Source organism: Falco punctatus, assembly GCF_963210335.1.
Source record: "Falco punctatus genome assembly, chromosome: 7".
Lineage (NCBI taxonomy): Eukaryota > Metazoa > Chordata > Aves > Falconiformes > Falconidae > Falco > Falco punctatus.
In genome coordinates, this window is record NC_137587.1 from 40,562,115 (window position 1) to 40,580,454 (window position 18,340).

The window sequence follows — 18,340 nt, forward strand, 5'->3', positions numbered from 1 at the left end:
AATCAATGTCGATAAGCATACGTAGTTCTTTCAGTTAGGCACATCACTTTTAAGTGTTGTATACTGATGTATAATAACGTTCTGATTTTTTTAAACTTGGTTTTCATTACTACCAGATTCCCAAAATTTCCAAACAGTTATATATAGTGTGTATAAATCTGTGTGCATAGTTACAGTATTGTTGGGGTGCACTGAAACAATTAGAAATGTTATCTGTATGTAAGATTCATCAGAATCATTCCAGTTAAGTATCTATTTAAATTTTTATTTGCCAAGAGCATTATAATGTGCATATTGTGTAGTCAACTGAATTTTAATTGCTTTATAGAATGCTATTCAGCAAACAAAATATTCATAATGTTGTGATAAGGTGGCAGTGGTTCATATGCATGAGAAAATGCAGGAGTACTAGAGGAGAACTGAAAGATAAAACAAAGTTAAGATCATGCAGATCTGGGGGAAAACCATGATTTTCAATGTCAAAATGGACTGGTTTGAGATGGGCTTAATATACTGGCTTGAGATAGTGGTTTTCTTTTGTGAAGGTTACTACGTATTATCTGTGCATAACCATGCTATATTTGGAGATTACTTAACATTGTTAAGTAATTAAAATCAAGTTTGTTAAAAGTGTTAAGGAAGTTACATGAGAGGGAGTGAGTATTGTGTTTATTGTAGTTCAGGTCAGTGTTGGAATGACATAAGTTGTGCATATTACTGCCATATTTGTTTTGGCAGATAATAAGGAATCTAAAACCTACATGTCTACAATATATGGAATTATAATTGCTCCACCCTAGCATAGACAAATTCTTCCTTCAAGCCCTTTTAAAAATAACTCTGAACTTCTTCCATTTATTTTTTTTAAAACACCTAATCAAATTATAATTCTGATGTTATTATTTTGCTTCAGATATTTGTAAGGGATAAGAAAAGCCCTAGGCCAATGTTACTGGCCATGGGACAGGGAACCTAATTTCAAAACCACGGTTCACATATGAAGAAAGTTATGAATAATGTAAAACTTGGCTTATATGGACAATTAGTGGAAGAGCTTACAGAACTGAAGTGTGGCACACCATAGTGTGTGTGTGTTGTTGTAGGGACATTTATCTATATGTTTTTAATACGGGTAAAGAAAGACTTAATTTATTAAAAAATTAGGTTTAACTCTTTTATTTAATATTAGCAGGAAATGTTGCAATGACTTTTAATAATAGGAAGAATTGTATTTGCCCCCTTGTGTTCAGGAAAATCCAAACTGCCTAATTTCATCCTCTAGTAAGTTGAGCATGACCTCTAAATTGCCCAAAAGGAAATTGTGGCAGGTCTGCCTTGCACAATTGACCCATTCCCAACTTTAAAAGCAGTTTTCCTTAACGGTGGTTATGGGAATCTTCCTTTTCGATTTTCTTCCCAACTCTTGCTATTAAGCATCAGGGAGAAGGAGGAAAGGGGAACTAGTCTTCCTAGTGCTGTACTTCATGCTTTTACACCTCAGCTTTGTCTCAAGTGTTAACAAGACAACACTTCCAGCCTGTATCATTGAATAGGGTGTTAACAAGGGGTGGAAATGGAGTAAAATATTTTTTATCGAATCTGTTGCTTTCTGGAATATTTATCTTAAATAATATATCTGTGCTGTAACACAAAGTATTTGGGCACAGTCCAACTGTCTGTGTGTCGGATGAAAATGTGTGACCACGAGATGGCAGTAGTCAATTTTCTGTGAGAGAAATAAAAAGAAAATATTATTTATATACCAGGATAATTTAAATCTCATTCAAAGTATACATACTTAATGATCCAATAAAAATCTAGAGGATTTGCAAATGGAAACAACTGTCTGTCAGTTCTAACTAGAAGGTCTTGTCTCTGTAAGCTTCACCACAGCGAACTTAATCAGGCAAAAAGTTGAGGGTAAAAATTAATAAGAATCATTTGAAAGAAAAAGGAAAACTTGCAATATGATAAGTGTATGTGGGTTTAAGTAAATAAAACATCTTAAAATTAAGTACATCTGTTACTGTAAGTTCAAAGCACCCTGTTTATAAAAACATCATGTCAAATGGTTGCCTTTACTGAGGTAGCAAGGGACAATGAGTACTTGCCTGAAAATGGAGTAGCATTTCAGAGGCAGGACCATTTAGGTATTTTTTTCAGAGTTGAAAGGGTAAGTGGTTGTATTAGTATTAAAGCTTAGAAAATCTAGACCTCTGAAATGGAGCGTGAATTCAGGGTGTGGGGAGAAAAGGGAAGTTGTTTGGACTTAAGAGTTGGATGTAAAAAAAGCCTTTTTTTTAAATTGATAAAATCCATGACAAGATTTGATTCATCTTTTGTCTGCAGTCATAGATATACATATACACATGATAGAGCTTTCTTTTGTTGTTGAAAAAATTTTTGTGGTCTACAGTGAACATGTGTTTTTACTGAAAGAAAGTTGATTGATATCTTCTAATGAAAGTTGAAGTTCAGTAGGACTGTTAGAATATCATGCCTGAAAGGGTAATGTCTCCTCAAAGTTACAACTGAAAATAAAGCCTGAACGTATTATTAATTGAAATGTGTGCCTTCTCTAGACATAGTGGAGACAGTGGTTTGAAAACATATATTTGTAGTATATAATATACATGCATGTATATTTTTGGCTTTATAATACCCTTTAATCTTTGTACCATTCTTTCATATATCTTCATAAATTTAATATGATAATAATTATTGCGGTTGGTGAATGCACATATTTCCAGAATACAAGCATTTTCAGGCTTACATCAACATGATTCAGAATTTTTAAATTAAAATGAAAGAACAGGTGGCAATGCTTGACTGCAGAGCATTTTTGAACTTTAATATGAGCAGCTCAGAACCAAGAGGTAGATGTATCTTCACTTAATTATTTTTCTGTAGCGCAGACTTTCAGAATATGACCTAGAGAGCACAACTTCATTATAGTAATTCCGTTTTATCTCCAGCTAGTGAATTATATTCAGGCAGCCAGAAATACTGGGACACTAAGCAATTGGCTTTGTTGCCACAGAGAGATTGCACAATTGCTTGTGGGAGGAGGTGATCTGTGCAATAAATTAATAAAAGGGCAAGAAGCCCTTAAAACAATCTGTTTAAAAAAGAAAGCTTCCAGAATCCCTGTTCGGTGTTGAAATTGGGCTCCTTGTGTGTTAACATTGACATTATGCTGTACTGAGAATCGTAATACTGAAAATATGGTTATAACTAAATTCTTCTTTGCCTCTCTTCTTCAGCCAGGAATTGCTCTGAGTTAATTTTTGGGTTATTTTGTCTTTAAACTATTGGGCATGAGGCAAATCTCGTAACAGATGCTTCAAGAAAGGAAGGTGAGGATAAAGCTAAAGGTCTTTTTTTTTTTTTTTTCTGGGAACTGTTTTGGTCAAACTCTTAACACCTATTCTACAGAAAGTTTACTTTCTCCTTAACATCCTGCTGTTTAAAGGCTTTTGCTAAAGGCTGTCCATACCACCCTGAAAACAGCAGCTAGTGAAGCAAAATGGAGTTACTTTTTTCACACTGTAGAGAGTGCCATCACAACATGAGAGGTAGGAATTACTTTGCATAGCCTACATTGCTCCCTGAATTTGACTGATTTCTGAGAGGAGATAATGGAAATTAAAATAATGAAGTCACTTATCTATAATTATGGCATTTTTTCAAGCAAATGTTCTGTTAGAGGCTTGTGTAAGTTTATCAGTGCTTCAGAGCTCTTGCTTCTGACCTATTTTGACTCTGGTTTTCCTATACAGTTACCTCCCCGTGCTATCAGATGCCTCACTGACATAATTCAGTTAATATATTTTACATTCGGGCAAGTCAGGAAATGCAAAGCTGCATTTCCCGCAGAAACTCTCTTTTCTGTAAGTAGTCATTAGCTTTTAGGTGCCCCAAGTGGTTTAGAACATCAGTTCTCAAAGAGTTTTCATTTGCTTTTTCTGCATGTGTTGATGGCAGTTCCATGGTAGCCCATGCATTAGAAAATATGCATCTGAGTAATAAGTATGCATTTTGCATAATATTCCCACATAAAATCCTCAATAGCCACACTTGAGGGTTTCTAGTTTGAATTACTGTAAGTCAATATTTAGATGTATTACAGTACATTTGGAACGGGAGTTTTGAATTTCTTGGCTTTTGTAAATACTATTTAACTGTTAAGTGCCATTTATATCTATGGTCACTTCTTTTCTCACTGACTTCAGTTATTTTTCAGACAAAAATACTAAAACAGAAGTTTGATTTTTCATAGCTTAAGGCAAAGTCTTGTATAGAATTGTTACTGTAGACAATGATGTCCATCTGCTGTGGGTGTGTTCTGCTGCTTCAAGTTAGGGTCCTGAGAAACCAGGCACCAGGAGCTACTGTGGATTTCATGGCACTGTGCACATCGTCGCACCCATTCCCATAAGATCTCTTTCTGGGAAATGAATCTCCTAGATCTGTCATTTCTTCCCCTCGCTTCCCCAAAAGTCCTGGACAGTAGGAACTACTAACAGATGAAGCATGAATCTCCCGGTATGTTTTTAGACTCCTAGAATGTCAATTTATTTTTTGAGGCATCTAAATTAAATGAAATCCAAGTAATCAGATGGAGAAATGACAAACCACAAAACCCCCAATTTATACTTAGAGAAAACTGTACCAAGCAGGCTCATAGAGCTTTGCGGTCTGATGATTTCCTACTGACTGGCATGCTTGGGAAGTCGTCATTCTCCTTTGGAGTCCAGTTCCACGCTACAAATCACCTGGCCCTTTTCTTATGGATCTACATACGGATCTATGTGCATTAGGTTTTTGTTCACCTGGTAATTGTCTTCAACTTCTAAGAGGTTGAGAGTTAGTTCTCCTTTTACTGCTTGCCTCCTTAAATGGCACAGAGGGATGCAGCACCTCTCACTGCTGCAGTATTGCCAAGACTTTTCTCTGACCTTGTGCTGAGGCTTTTGCTGTGGAAGGTATGTGCAAAGGCAGAAAACTTCCCCTTTTAGTCTTCCCTTGGTGCCTATACAGAGGATGTTTTACACCCGTTATGAAATCTGCAGTTTTGTGGATCTTCAAGTTTCCCTTATACAGTCTGCATGAGAATGAACTTTTGTGCGGTGCTGGATGTGTGTATGGTTAATCTTTGGAGGGAAGGTATTTTGCACTTTTGATACAGTAAAAAGAATAAAGCAGGAAATTGTCCAGTGTAGGCTTAAGGAATGTCCCTGGTCAGAAGTTTTAAGTTCAGGAGGTGAGGCTGATACCTATAGCCCCATTGCTTGAGCAGGTAAAAGCAGTTCACAGTTGCTTCTTTTTCCATTTTGGTCTTATATTCGTCTTTAAAGTACACTTTGCTGAGGTTCATGGTGTATCCCTGTACCAAGTCCCTCCTATGATCTGTACACAGCAACAGGGATTTTCATGGAAATTCCAGCACCAGTTGGGTTTTTTCTGCAGAAAGAGAAAGAAAAACTTAAACTGACGTGATCACTACTTAAAGGATTACTTCCTATGGAGACTGTCAAGTACTTTGATTTTTCACTTGTCTTTTTTCAGATTTACTGGGGCTCAAGGTAAATAACCAGAAAACTGATATGATTCCTTCTTCAAGCCTAGATTTTAAAGGATTGCAGGTGATCTAATCCAGTCAGTGACCTGTGGCATCCCTCAAAGTGCATTTTATAGATCATAAACTAAAGTTCAGGGCAGTGACAAAATTGTAAGTTGAAAACCTGTGGTACTGTTGCATAAAGCACCCAATGTACATTCCGGATTTTGTACGTCCTTTTTCCCTCAGAATATCATGTGGTACCTGGTATGGGTGCCTGCTGAGCATCAGCCTTCTGTATCACATTGCGCAGACACCAGAGGGTTCTGAGGATCTTCTGTTCTTAAATGTAACTTAACAATGTAAAGAATGTTACTTCCAAATTTATTAGAATTTCTAAAAAAAAAAAAAATTGATTCATAATTGTATTTGCTTTTCAGACACTTGTGACTACCTGCTGGAACCAAAGCAGTCCAGACTGCTTTGTCTAGTTCTGCTAAGCACCACCGCCTCATCCCTGCAATGCAGATTTTTCCATATTTTCCCTTTTTTTCCGCCTTCTTGCCAGTTTGGTGGGGCTTTTTTTGATGGATGGTTGGTTGGTTTGGGGTTTTTTGTTTGGTTTAGTGTTTTTGGTAGCTTGTGTCTCTAGGGGCCAGGCATATTCTAGGCAGAATTCTCATTAAGAGGAGAGTGCCTCTTCCTGCTGCATATCCACACTGAAGAGTTGGAATGTACCACCTGAGAGCCCTAAATTGCCATTTCCACTTTGGCAGTCTACCTTTGATCTTTCACCAGTTCCAGTTTCCAGTTGTATAGATCCACCTATTGTCAGCCCATCTGGGGACCAAGCCAGAATGTGGTACTTTTTCTTTTGTGTAAGATTCTCATGTGGTGAATCTGCTGTGTCGCGTGCATTGCAAGCAGGATATGGTCTTGATAGCAAGTATTATTAAATACAGTCTCGGATCTCTTGGACACTAACACACTCCTCACCAGTCTATTGAAATTGTTGTGCCAGAACAGTCTTTCTCACAGCCTGTGTAGGATTTGTAAACATGCTAGGATCTGGCTGAAGCAGCTTTGTATTGTGTATTATGATTTGTATGCACTTTTACAAACTTACAGTAATTGCTGTTGCCTTCATTGTAAAGAGCAAAAAATAAACACACACAATAAACCCTCTTAATGGGCACTGATCCCACTGGCGCTGGCCTTGAGTAACTGAATAAAAGCAGATGGTAGCAAGCTGACTAGGCTGACCTGCTTTCCCCTTTCATGCAAACATCGCTTATATAAGTGGGGGGGACACACAAAAAATTAATGGGCTTGGGCAAGCCACCTAAGGACAGAGACTCCCCATGTACTTAATGCTTACATCAGCCCGAGGGCTGTTTCCAGTTAGCTCTTCTCTGGAGGGAGGTTTCTCGCAAATTAGTGGTTCCACAGCTATGGGCCCATGGTTTAATAAGAAAGAACTGATGTGCATCTAGAAAGTAAGCCTGCTTAGCTGTTCTGTGGCCTGTGTGTTGTGGTAGGTCATGGAAAATGATCGGAATAGTCTCTCCTGAACGTGCTACTCGTTTACATGCATATAATTGAGTCTGAAATCCCTTTATACATCATCTTCTGTCACAGTGTTGTAAAGAGGCATTCAATTTTGATGCTCTTGTACTACTTTAATTCACATGCTTATTTGTTAGCAGTGATAGCAAAAGAATTTAAATTGAGATTCCAAGGTATTCTAAAAGATGTGCCTCAGTATGTCACTGCAACAAGATACGTTGTAAGAAATAGCATTGTCTTTCTCTTATTCAGCGGAGTATTTGGTTGGAGTTACTACCTCCACGAGTATACTACAGCCTGTGCCAGAGATTACAGCTTGCAAAGGCAGTTTCCCGAATAAGATACTTTTACACTCCTCAGTCACTAGCTTTTCCAGCCTGGTACATCAGTGCCAGCTAAGGCTGGAGTCAGGAACCATTCCAGCTGTCTCAGGTAGACCTGCTGCTGACTCTGGGTTAATTCAGTCAGCAGATGCACTGTAGAATCTTCTAGGGTGACCATCCTTACTGGGCTTAACAGTCATCTAAGTAGGCCTCTTATCTCACATTTCTTTTTTAGTGTGAAAGTTGTGTTTCTTTTATGAAAGACATCAGTGTCAGACCGGGAAGTCTTGATGCCTTTGGGTGCTGGCAACTCATTGCATGGATACTGAATGCTGACAAGTGAAGACAGGGAGTATTACAAACACATATTTCAACTTGGAGAAACATATATAGCACTGTGATAGGAGAAATATAGGTTTTCTGTCTTCAGTATGTGCCGAGTTTGTTTTATTTTTATGTTTGGCAGGGAAGGCAGATGTTGCCCTTTATCATTCAGTGGCTTGTGCATGTCTGAGGGCAATGCAGCAGAAGGGACAGCTTCTGCTTTCCCTGCTGCGTTGGTTTTGGTGATCCTTGGGCAGAGGCAGCTGGACTCCCTTCAGCTTTACCTGTTGTTAAAGAGCTCTCAATTCATCTTTTTTAAGCGCTATATAAAAATGGGAAGGAGCCAGCTGTTTGTCTGGGGAGTGAGAAGAGAAATTACTAGAAGGAGAGTGTATACGCCAGATGGGGAGGTAGCTTAATGTGAGTGATGAATAACCCAGAGATTCTGACTGTCTGCCCCCAAACCTTTTTATAAAAGAGATGGGGAATTTACAAAAGCTGTCATTCTCAGCTGTTAAACATTTTTCTTTTTCTTTTTTAATGCTTTGCAAAGTTTTGCACTGCTAGCAGAGGCGAAGCATAGCTGTAAAGTTATTAATAAAACCTAACTGGCCAATAAAGATGGATATTTAGATGATTGGTGTCCACAGTCAAATTGTGATGTTATTTTTTAAATTTTACTGCTTATTATATTGTGAAATGGCTTGACTTACAGGCAGTTTTCACAGTCACGAACTGTGTCATTACTAGGTACTTTATTTGCTTATTTTTCTAGATACTTTAGGAATAAACAGACCTTCTACTTCATGCAGTGAAGAGAGGCCAGGTTTTTCCAGCACCACCTTCTCAATACAGTAATACAAAGACTGCCTATAATTAAATATAGATATATGTTTCCAGTGCCCCTGTGATTCGTTTCTTAAGACTAGGAGCCCAGGAAACTTTCAAATAAGGTGACAGCATAGAGTGAATGTTACCTAGGATGTCTTCCAAATGAAGAATACTATATAAATACTGGTAACGCTGCTCTTTGATAACACACTGATTTTGAGAAATGCAGTCTGCCAAAGTAGCTTGTTTCTTAAAAACAGGGTATGGACTGGTAAGTGAAGATTAAAATTGTCATGCATGACCTGTTCCTCACTGGTGATGTTGCATATGGGACTGCATTTTGTAATAGCGTTGAATAACGTGCAAATGTAAAACTTTGTTAACATTTTCATCTTCCGTAAAACTAATTTTGAAAGTAAAATACAACAAAATCTCGTCTCTGAAATGTGCAAATGTGCTTTTGGTGACTGTGTTTGCAAGGAACAGTAGTAAATGATGGAGATGGGTTAAATTTTGTGTGTGGACTACTGTGTTCTGTTTTTTATCACAAATGCTGTCATTCAGGATAAAACCCCCTACACCTAGAAAAACTTACTTTAGATTTAGAACCTTTGTATCTGTGTTGTCATTCTCTAATCTAAAACATGGTTTGCTTTTAAAGAAGGAAGAACTGTTTTTAAGCACAGTTCTAAACAACCTGAGCGAAAGTTGTTGAGTGTGACACAAAATATGTAACAGTTCTGTAAAAAGCATCCATCCCCCCCCAGTGCTGCTTTGGTGGTGGGGAGGTAAGTGTTTCTTTTTGTGTATGGCATGACTTTGACTTTCTATAAACTCTTTTAATACCAGATAGGCATGTCATTTTACTACAAAATAGTAAATCAACCATATGCGAACAGTGAAAATGTGTATCTCATATTTGCTGAATCTGGTAGAATTGCATTTATGTTTTGGCTCAGAATTATGCAATCAAAGCAAGTTAGACTTAATATGGGATGATCTGCTGACCCTCATCCTAACTCAGGTTGTTACAGTAAAGTAATAATCTCAGGTTTCATATTGTGGCCTTGTTTTGTGCACTGTACATATTGCAAGAGTTAGGCAGAGCTGTGTGTGTTTGAGGACAATATAACAGCTGCAGTTTCTGTCCTTCTCAGGCCATTGTATCTTCAGTAGAAGTAAAAAGCATGGAATTTGCTGGCAGTTGCTTAAAGATTTCTGGGGGTTTGGGTGGTGGGTTTTTTTGTTGGTGTTTTTTTTTATTTTGTTTTTATAATCCTAAAATCATAATTACAGATCTTGAGAAAATTGTTTTATTTACTTAACAGCTGCCATTGTGCCCTGTTACATAAGTCAAAATTATAAATGGGAAATATTTACTAGTTTGAGTTACAGTGTAAATACATGATTAACTTCTTACAGCGCATGTTGCTTATTTCAATAATTGGACCCACTCCTAGAGACAGGCAAGCAGGGAGATTACACAGGGAGTGCTGAAGATGAAGCTTCCTTCCTGATTAAAAAAAGAGAGAGAGAAAAAAAACGAAAGGGGGGAGCAGTTTCCTGTTGGAGCCCTCACTTTAAGGGAGGCTGGGCACCCTGCCTCCTCCTGCTCCAGCTGGCCTTTACATGCTGTCCTTTGTGGAGGCGTTTGCTGACGAATGATGTCCAAAACCATATTTACAAGAGCAGTTGGAGTTTGTCTGTACAGGCAGACCTGAGATTTAAAGAGGTTTTTGCTCCTTTCTCATCTGCTTTTAAATGCAAGGCCACAATAGCCCGTATCTCTGATGTTAAGGCTTGATAAAGGCTGTTCTGTTTCTAAGGTGCCTAATCTTGTAGAAACAGCCTAATGAAAAGATTCAAACCAAAATTTCAGCTCTATGTAAAAAAATGTTTTCTGACCTCAATATATATGATGTGAAAAAAGAATAATAGCGGCACTGCAGGCAAAATTTCTGCCACGATGTGACAACCTACTCCTTCATCAGAGGTTTCAAGAATTTGGCTGTGCTTTTGGAAATAAGCCTCATGATTCTGCCAGAGAGATGTTTTAGCTCAGACAGCGTGCAGCACACAACGGCTTTGTTGGAGTGTTGGCTCTGTGCTCATGGCAGGAAACAGAAGTAAAACCTTACTTTTCTACCTACGATATATGGTGGTTGTTTTGAATTCAGCAGACTGTGTTTTAGTCTTTTTTTTCTTTTTCTTTTTTTTAAGTAAAACCATGCTCACAGGCTTGAGAACCACTGCAGCTAAAAGCTAGAACCACTTAGGATGACAATTAGAGCCTGACTCTATACTTCATTAATTCAGTATGGGTTTTTTGCTTTCTTTAGGGACAAACTCCCTTGCTCCGTCTGACCAGTGTGGGCTGTTAAATGAGAACCATACGTTCAGTTCTTTAACCCAGCTGCTTTTTGCCAGTCTGCATGGAAAGTGAAGCAGTTGCAGAGAAGAGTAGACTTAATGTGTATCCATCATAGGTCTGGGATGATATGTTCAGGAGATGTTTACATCGTGCAACACTGCTAGCTCAGATGAACTAGCCATCAAGCAGCCTCCAGAAGGAGTGAAGCTCAGGGGATATGTGGTGGTGTGCTAAAACTGACAGGTCCCAGGACAATGTGATTTCAGAAGGTATCCAGGACATCTGCATGTCACTGCACTTTGTAGACATACTTGCTTGGGTATCCAAGTATGTGGCTGTCTTTCAGAGTGTGCCATCCAACCATTCACACTCGTGTAGAGCACTGCAGTGCAGAGCCTGCCAGAGGGAGTATTTTGAAATATATGAAAAGAAAGTTCAGATGTTTTTAGTCTGTGAGTGAAATTGCAGAAGGCCCTTAGAGGTCTGACTTATTGTGCAATCTCTGTAAGTAATTTGTAATCAAAATACCTTTGCACATGTCACTTTCATATTTCCTGTAATAAAACAGCAAGAGCAATTAAGATTTTGGACCATAATCTTCTACAAGCTTCTAAAATGAATGGGTTGGGGATTTCTTGAGTTATGCTTAAATAGCCAATTTTAAAATTTTAGATTGCTTAAAAATAAGTTTGGTAATAGCTATTTTAATAGATTTTTAACTGTAGCCTAACAATCAAAACTCTTACGTGGTGACCCAATTGATCTGCGGTTTACTTATGAAAAAAATGAAGTAAAACAACAGAAGAACTTTCCACAAAACTGGAAGACGTCTGTACTTTGGTAACCCAGCATGTGACCTACTGGGCTTTATGCATTTCAAATCAAAAAGAATCAGTACATATACTGCCATATGCATGCAAATGTGTCTAATGACATACTGTGTGCTCTGTATCTGTGATGTTGTTCTGGCAAGGTTCAGAAAGTTGTCTGTGGTCTTGGCATTCTTCAGGAAACATTAGATTAATATAGCTGCCGGTGTCATACAGGTTTTTTTCTTGTTTAAGTAGGTGTGTGAAGGCTGGTGCTACATAAATTAATTATACGGAAGACTTTGGAGGAAGAGGGGGCTTGTAAACGAGACTGAAATTAATGAATATAAGAATTAGAAATCAAAACTTTATGTTTAGTCTGAGGAGAAACAATTCCTTAAACCATAACCACATGGCTGTTTCTTGTTTGCATCAACTCTGGTTGACTGTTATTGTCTTTGTTAATTCTCTGGGGCAGTGGCCTGACTTTGTTGAATGAGCCAATTGTTTTCCTTTGTGTTGCCCATCAAGTAAGTCCCCATCTGGTTTGTATCAGACTGTTTTCACAGCCAACAACTGCTGCCTTTTCTATATCCTGACACTTAAGGGCCCCATGCTATCAAAGCATTGCTGTGATAGCCTGTCTGGCTGGGCCCATACAGCTGTGCCTTGCAGCTTGAAACTATTACCCAAGTAATGGTAACTTAGAACTTGAACTGGCTCTTATTCCCATTGGTGTCGTGTGTACAGTGAACAGAATGCATTTTTGTTGAACTCAGTGTTCAACAAAAAATTCTTTAAAACTCTCAGTTTATATGATTGGTTAGTTTTTATTTTTCTGCAGCTTCCTGTATTTAGAGGCAGTTTTGTGTTCTGAAACATTAATGAGTACAAGACAAGCAATATTTGTTTAAGGCACTATTGTTATTACTTACTTTTATGGTACATTAAAGCTCAATAAGTGAAAATTAAACAAGCAAATGATTCTTAATGAGGATTTTTCTTATCAGATTTAGAATACGTTTCCAGGAAACTTTCTATGCATGATAAACGTAGACTGTGTAAATAATGCTACACCTTGGCTACTACACTACTCGCTTTCCAAGTGGCTGTCTTAAAAATACACAGCCATGGACAACAAGTCTGTGTTATCCTGTTCATTTCTCCTCTGAAGGAATAGGGAAGGATTGGATAACTCTGTAACCTGGGCAATAAAACTGTGTTACAGTTTGCATTACAGAATCACTGAGAGTCCTCAGGCATGGTCCAGGCCCCTTTCTGCCAGGCTTCCTACATGGGTAGGAGACAGTCCTGTTCTGAGAGACCTTGCAACATGTACATTCCCTCCCTCCAAGATCTAAAAAACCCCAGCATTGCATCAAGTAACAGTGACATTCAAATGTTGTCTTGTGTAAAGAAAGACAATCTTTAAGCATTTGTTCTCTTCTGCTCTTGTTTAGGCCACGGAACTCTCAGTGACAGAGTAATGATGAGGGGAAACATATTCCCCAACTTGTATGTGTGTTGAATTTTAAGTGTATTCTGGACTCAGTTCTTTTACGATATTTGAGAGAGGTAGAGAAAGAAAATAATGGATAATATTTTTTATATTTCTGGTCTTAATGTGAGTGTGTGCAAGAAACTGCTAGAAAGCAGATTGATTTATCTAATACTTGCAGAGTACGTGTTCTTGGACTTGAGAGTGCATGTGTATGTATGTAATGTGAATGAATTTGCTTCAGGTAAAATACTGGGGAGCCAGTAAATTCCATGACACACATGAGATAAGATTTTTCTTTTGCCTTTTTGCTTTTCCTACTGATACACACAGAAGTCATTGCAGCAGATTAGGATTGTGCTAAATAATTGGGTTTATGACATTGTCGGGTATATATGGAGGGTTTGTAAAAGCTGCTTTCTTAAGGAGCTTTCCATAATTGCTCTTCCTATGAACCTCATACAGCTCCTAAATTCAGGAGTTGCAGGGTGTGCTTTAAGAGTGTTGAACAGACCCAGCCGTCTGTGCCATTCACCTGCAGAAGTCGTGTCCCATCAACACGCAGTAGCCCACACCTCTGCAAGGACGCTGCTCCCACATACGCTGACTGGATTTCCAGACACTCTCCTTTGCAGTACAGATTTCCCTGTATTTTGGCCAGGAATATTTAAACCCAGACAACTGATAGATGATTTACATTCAGGCTGCTTACAAGCGTATATTAATAATGCTTGTGGCCCAAAGCAATGAAGGAAGCTATTGATGAACTGAGTGCAAACCAGGTCTGGCACCAACAGATTGAACTGGGAAGAGTGAATGTCAGAGAGCTGCAATGCTTTCTAAAATAAGTTGGCGGTAGATACTAGGAGTAGTCACCATCGGTTCATACAGCCAGTGTTCAAAATTTCAGCTTGTGTATGTGTCTGTGTGCACGGCTTCAGAGGCAAAGAACATCTGCCCAAATGAGAACCTAACATAAACGAGTAATGTTCAGTGTCTTGGAAGGCACTGCTTGACTGCTGCTCAAAGATTCGTGCAGAGCAGCTCTTGGGTTGATAACAACAGGTGTTGGTTTCACTGTTGCTGCTGTGGAAGTGTTGGTTGTTGCTGGGAGCAGTGTACGGTGTTTTCCCTGCTTCTTATAGCAATTAGCAGAGATAGAGCTGTGCATCATATTAAAATCAGTAGCGATGTGCTCGAGGGAGAGTTAAGAGGGTGATGTAGTGCGCTGAATATGTAGCATAGATGTAATGCAGAGCAGTAAGTTTCTGCAGTTCATTTATTCTGCTGATTTAGAGCTCAGATTCACCCAAGTATTGCAAAGGAATTTCATTTTTACTCTTCCTCCTGTAACAGGCCAAGGTTCTTGGATTGTTTATTGTTTGGGTTTTTTTACAAGGAGGAATGCATATCTCTATTGCACAAAGTTTAAACATTTAAGTTTTTAAAAAATTTTAAAAATGCACAGGATAAAAACATATCTTTACTCAGACATTTGCATGTTTCTATTCCAGACATGAAATTGTAGAGGCAGTGTTACTTGTCATCACACTGGACACTCATTTCAAGAGAATGCTTAGACATTCTTTGGCAGGATAGGGTCTGAATGCTTACCTAACAGCGGTCTCCCAGCAGATCTCCCAGTAAAGACATTTAATATTTTCCTTATTTGAACATATACTTACTTATGTAAATGACTACAGTATTCCTTCTGAACTAATAGAAAAATTGCTTGCCTCTCTGAACTTCCTAGAATTGCTTATTCCTAATATATTTTTCAAAGTTAGTTGATATGCACAAATGGTAAGATCTTTAGTGGCCATCCTCTGATGTTAAACAAATGGCTCTAAAGAGGTATTTTTAACAGGTTTGTGGGCATATGTGCTAGAAATGTGTGTAGGGACATCCTAGCGTGCATTAGAATGCATCACTTGAAAATGCTAACTGTATACAGCTGGGTTGTTCTGTCTTGTTTTGTTTTTTCCTGGGGAAAACATTCATCATCTCCTTTTTAAAAGGTGTAATTACAAAAATTGAGTAATTGTGCTGTACGTATAAGCATTTTAATATGCCAGGTCTTTGTAATGATGGTACAGTAATAGGAGTCTTGGCAAACTGTTTCCATACGGAGAATCCCATGACTTTGTGGGTGAAAATCATCAAAACAAATGCGTAAGGTCATTATTCTAAGGTGAATATTCTAAGTTTTCAGAGTAGAGAAGTACAGCTATTTTGTTTGTGGTCATCCAGAAAAACACTTGTTGTTTGAACAGGGGGGGTTATGCTAATTATATCTTATTTAATTTTTACTATAAGAATGCATTTAATGACTCCATTATGTGAGAAAAGTGAGTTTGCAATGAGAAAACTCTACCCTGCAGCAGTGCCCTTTAGTGAGTGCAGTACAGAGAATTTTCTGTTTGCTTCCTGATGCCCGTCCCCTAGCTTTCATTCAGATCTGGATGCAGGTTGCTTCCATGGCTGCAGGGTATGTAACCTCCTTGCCCAGGAAATCCTCTTGTCTGTTGGAGGGAGGGTTCATCAAGGCCTCCCCTCACGCTTAAGTGATAGAAAGTAGCTTTTCACTTCTTACACCGGTTCACTGAACATTGTGCTCTTACATTCCTATCAATTTTTTTCGTAGTCATGTAGCTGAGGAGTTAATATGGCTGGATAGTGTGCAGGGCTTGGTAAGCATATGCAGTGCAAGCATCGCTGTAGATAACACGCTCAGTCTTGACTTGCAACATACTGAACCTGTCTGATAAGTAAAGGTTGTCATATGTCCATCCCGAGTGATATGGACAGCCATGCATCACAGACTGCGTAAGGGCAGCATGTTGGAGTAACTGTTGTTGGTAATTAACTGCCTGGGCCAAATCGATGTAAAGGCAGGAGGAGACTCCAGAGTAACCCAGTATGTGTCCTGTCCAGTACACTAATTTACAAAAGAATATCATTTGCTCAGGGGATCCCCTCATTGGGACACCCACCGTCATTTTAAGCATGAACTGGAAAGATGTTCATTTTCAAACTCACTGCAACCCTAATTTATGACAAAATATCATTGAATTTGACTGTTCAACTATAATTACTTGTGTAAATTATTTTTTAATTATTTAAAAATAAAAACAGGCCATGTAAGTTTTAAAAATTAAGAAGATGCTTTGATATTTTTTTTTTGGTACTTGCCACTCCCCGTGTAGGCTATAAGTGCTATTATGTCTAGCACTGTGGTACTATGTAGATAAGCTGGAGGCAGTATTGCTGCAATTAATACTCTTAAGATATGAGGTCTCAGTGGAGCCAGTCCTACTGCTAGGATTGTAGTGAACGATTCTGCATCCTGAGGGAAGTCTGCATAACTTTATCTTAGAATTTAGTGTGAATTCCCACTATCAGTCATTCAAGTTCATTTTTTTTTTGGTTGGGTTTTTTTTTGGGGGGGGGGGTGGTGGACCTTTTTTATTTTGCTTGAGATACTGGCAAAAAAAAATAAATGTCTTTTGGATCCCCAAACCTGAAGGTGTGAATAGCAGACCTGAATATATTATACAAGCGTAATTTTAAAATTACCTTCCTGTCCACTTGCCTGTTAGATTTTGCAGAAAATGAGAAAAAGTTTGCTATGTAGGTGATATTTAGTTTTACTGAATAAATAAAACATTAATTACACGATTAGATGGCAGTTTTTTAATTATCGCTTGTCAGATTCTCCTGATTCCACCAGCTGTTTACCTGGGTTGTCTCTTGTGGATTTAAAGATTACTTCTCCCCCCAGCCTTTGCACAAGATACACGTTTTCCTGGTGCTTTTCAAAGACACTGGACCAGTAATGAACCAACTCCTCCTCCTTTTTTGCTTTGAAATAGAAGCCGCTGCTTCAAGGTTTACTGCAGACTTCTCACTTCAGTTCTCCTGAAGAAAATGGTTGCAGTCAAGAAATGGCAGTGCTTAAAAGTTAAGAAAAGAATGTTTGTTTCTAGCCAATTCAATTGCGCATCCAAAAATCATGGGCATCTGTATGGAAAAATGAAATTGACTTTTAATACTTCCTCTTAGTATAAATAATTGTTGTAGTTATTTGGAAAGATCATTACACATCTTTTGGAAGTGATTTGCTGGGAAACAACAGCAGGAGTTGTAGCCAAGAAATGTACTTGTTAAGCAATGATATATTCTACAGAGCAAAATATGCCAGATCTGAAGGAGCAGAGTAGATTTCAGGCACCAAAAGGGAATATTTATTTAGTAAACTCTGCAATCTCATTCCTAGATGTTTTTAGAGCTGCTTTCTGTCTGCCCTTCCCTATTGGTCTCTGTGTTAGGACTTTGAAAAATCTGGTTCTAGTTTATTTTATGTATTTCTAGTTTTTGTTCTGTTTAGTGTTGCTATTGGTGGGAATATAGCATATTTTGGAAAACCACTGAACCTTGAACTCAAACTTGAGAGGAGGAAAGATAATTTTCAAATATTCTCCTTTGAAAAATTTGTTAGCATGCTTAGCCTGTGCCCCACCCTTCTTTACTGACTCCCGATCTGAATTTATTTTCTTTTTGGAAATATTTCTAGCTAGGATATACATTAGGGTTTAAACAAACAAAAAAAAAAAAAAGAAAAGCCTGTGTGTGTGTATGCATGTTTATTTTCTGTGTGCTTGTATGCACAGTTTCTGTAAGTGCATTACACCATGGGAGGGTGGAATTTGCCAAGTTTAGGTCAAAACTTGAGCTGAACTCATACTATATAGTTTTCTGTCTCCACTGGTGTCTGTGGTCCACTTACGGAGGTTTATGAGCTGGCTGAAGCCTTTGAGAATGAAACTGTGTTTTTTCAACTCAAGCAGTAGACTCATGCTTTTAAATCCAGACATTTTTGGCTGAAGTCCTACAGATGTCAGTCCGTTTCTGTAAAACAACTGAAGTGTTTTAATTGTGAATCTGGCCCTTTCATGTAACTCAGCCCTAGAAATCTGGCCTAAGTTTGCCTAGAGTCTTTTCTGTTTGTAGTGAAGTTAGGGGCAGTCTAGTTTTGAGTTACAAAACCAGAACAGCATA

At 38.3% G+C, this 18,340-nt stretch overlaps 1 protein-coding gene and 1 long non-coding RNA gene across 8 annotated transcripts in view; both read left to right on the forward strand.

Moving 5' to 3' along the window:
• Window positions 1-18,340, forward strand: part of KIAA0586 — a 73,573-nt gene that overhangs the window by 49,400 nt on the left and 5,833 nt on the right. The gene's annotated exons all lie outside the window — the stretch shown is intronic.
• On the forward strand, window positions 4-16,782 carry LOC308066791. The gene is made up of 2 exons (XR_013929301.1): window positions 4-3,356; window positions 6,001-16,782. It is a non-coding gene; the product is annotated as an uncharacterized lncRNA (long non-coding RNA).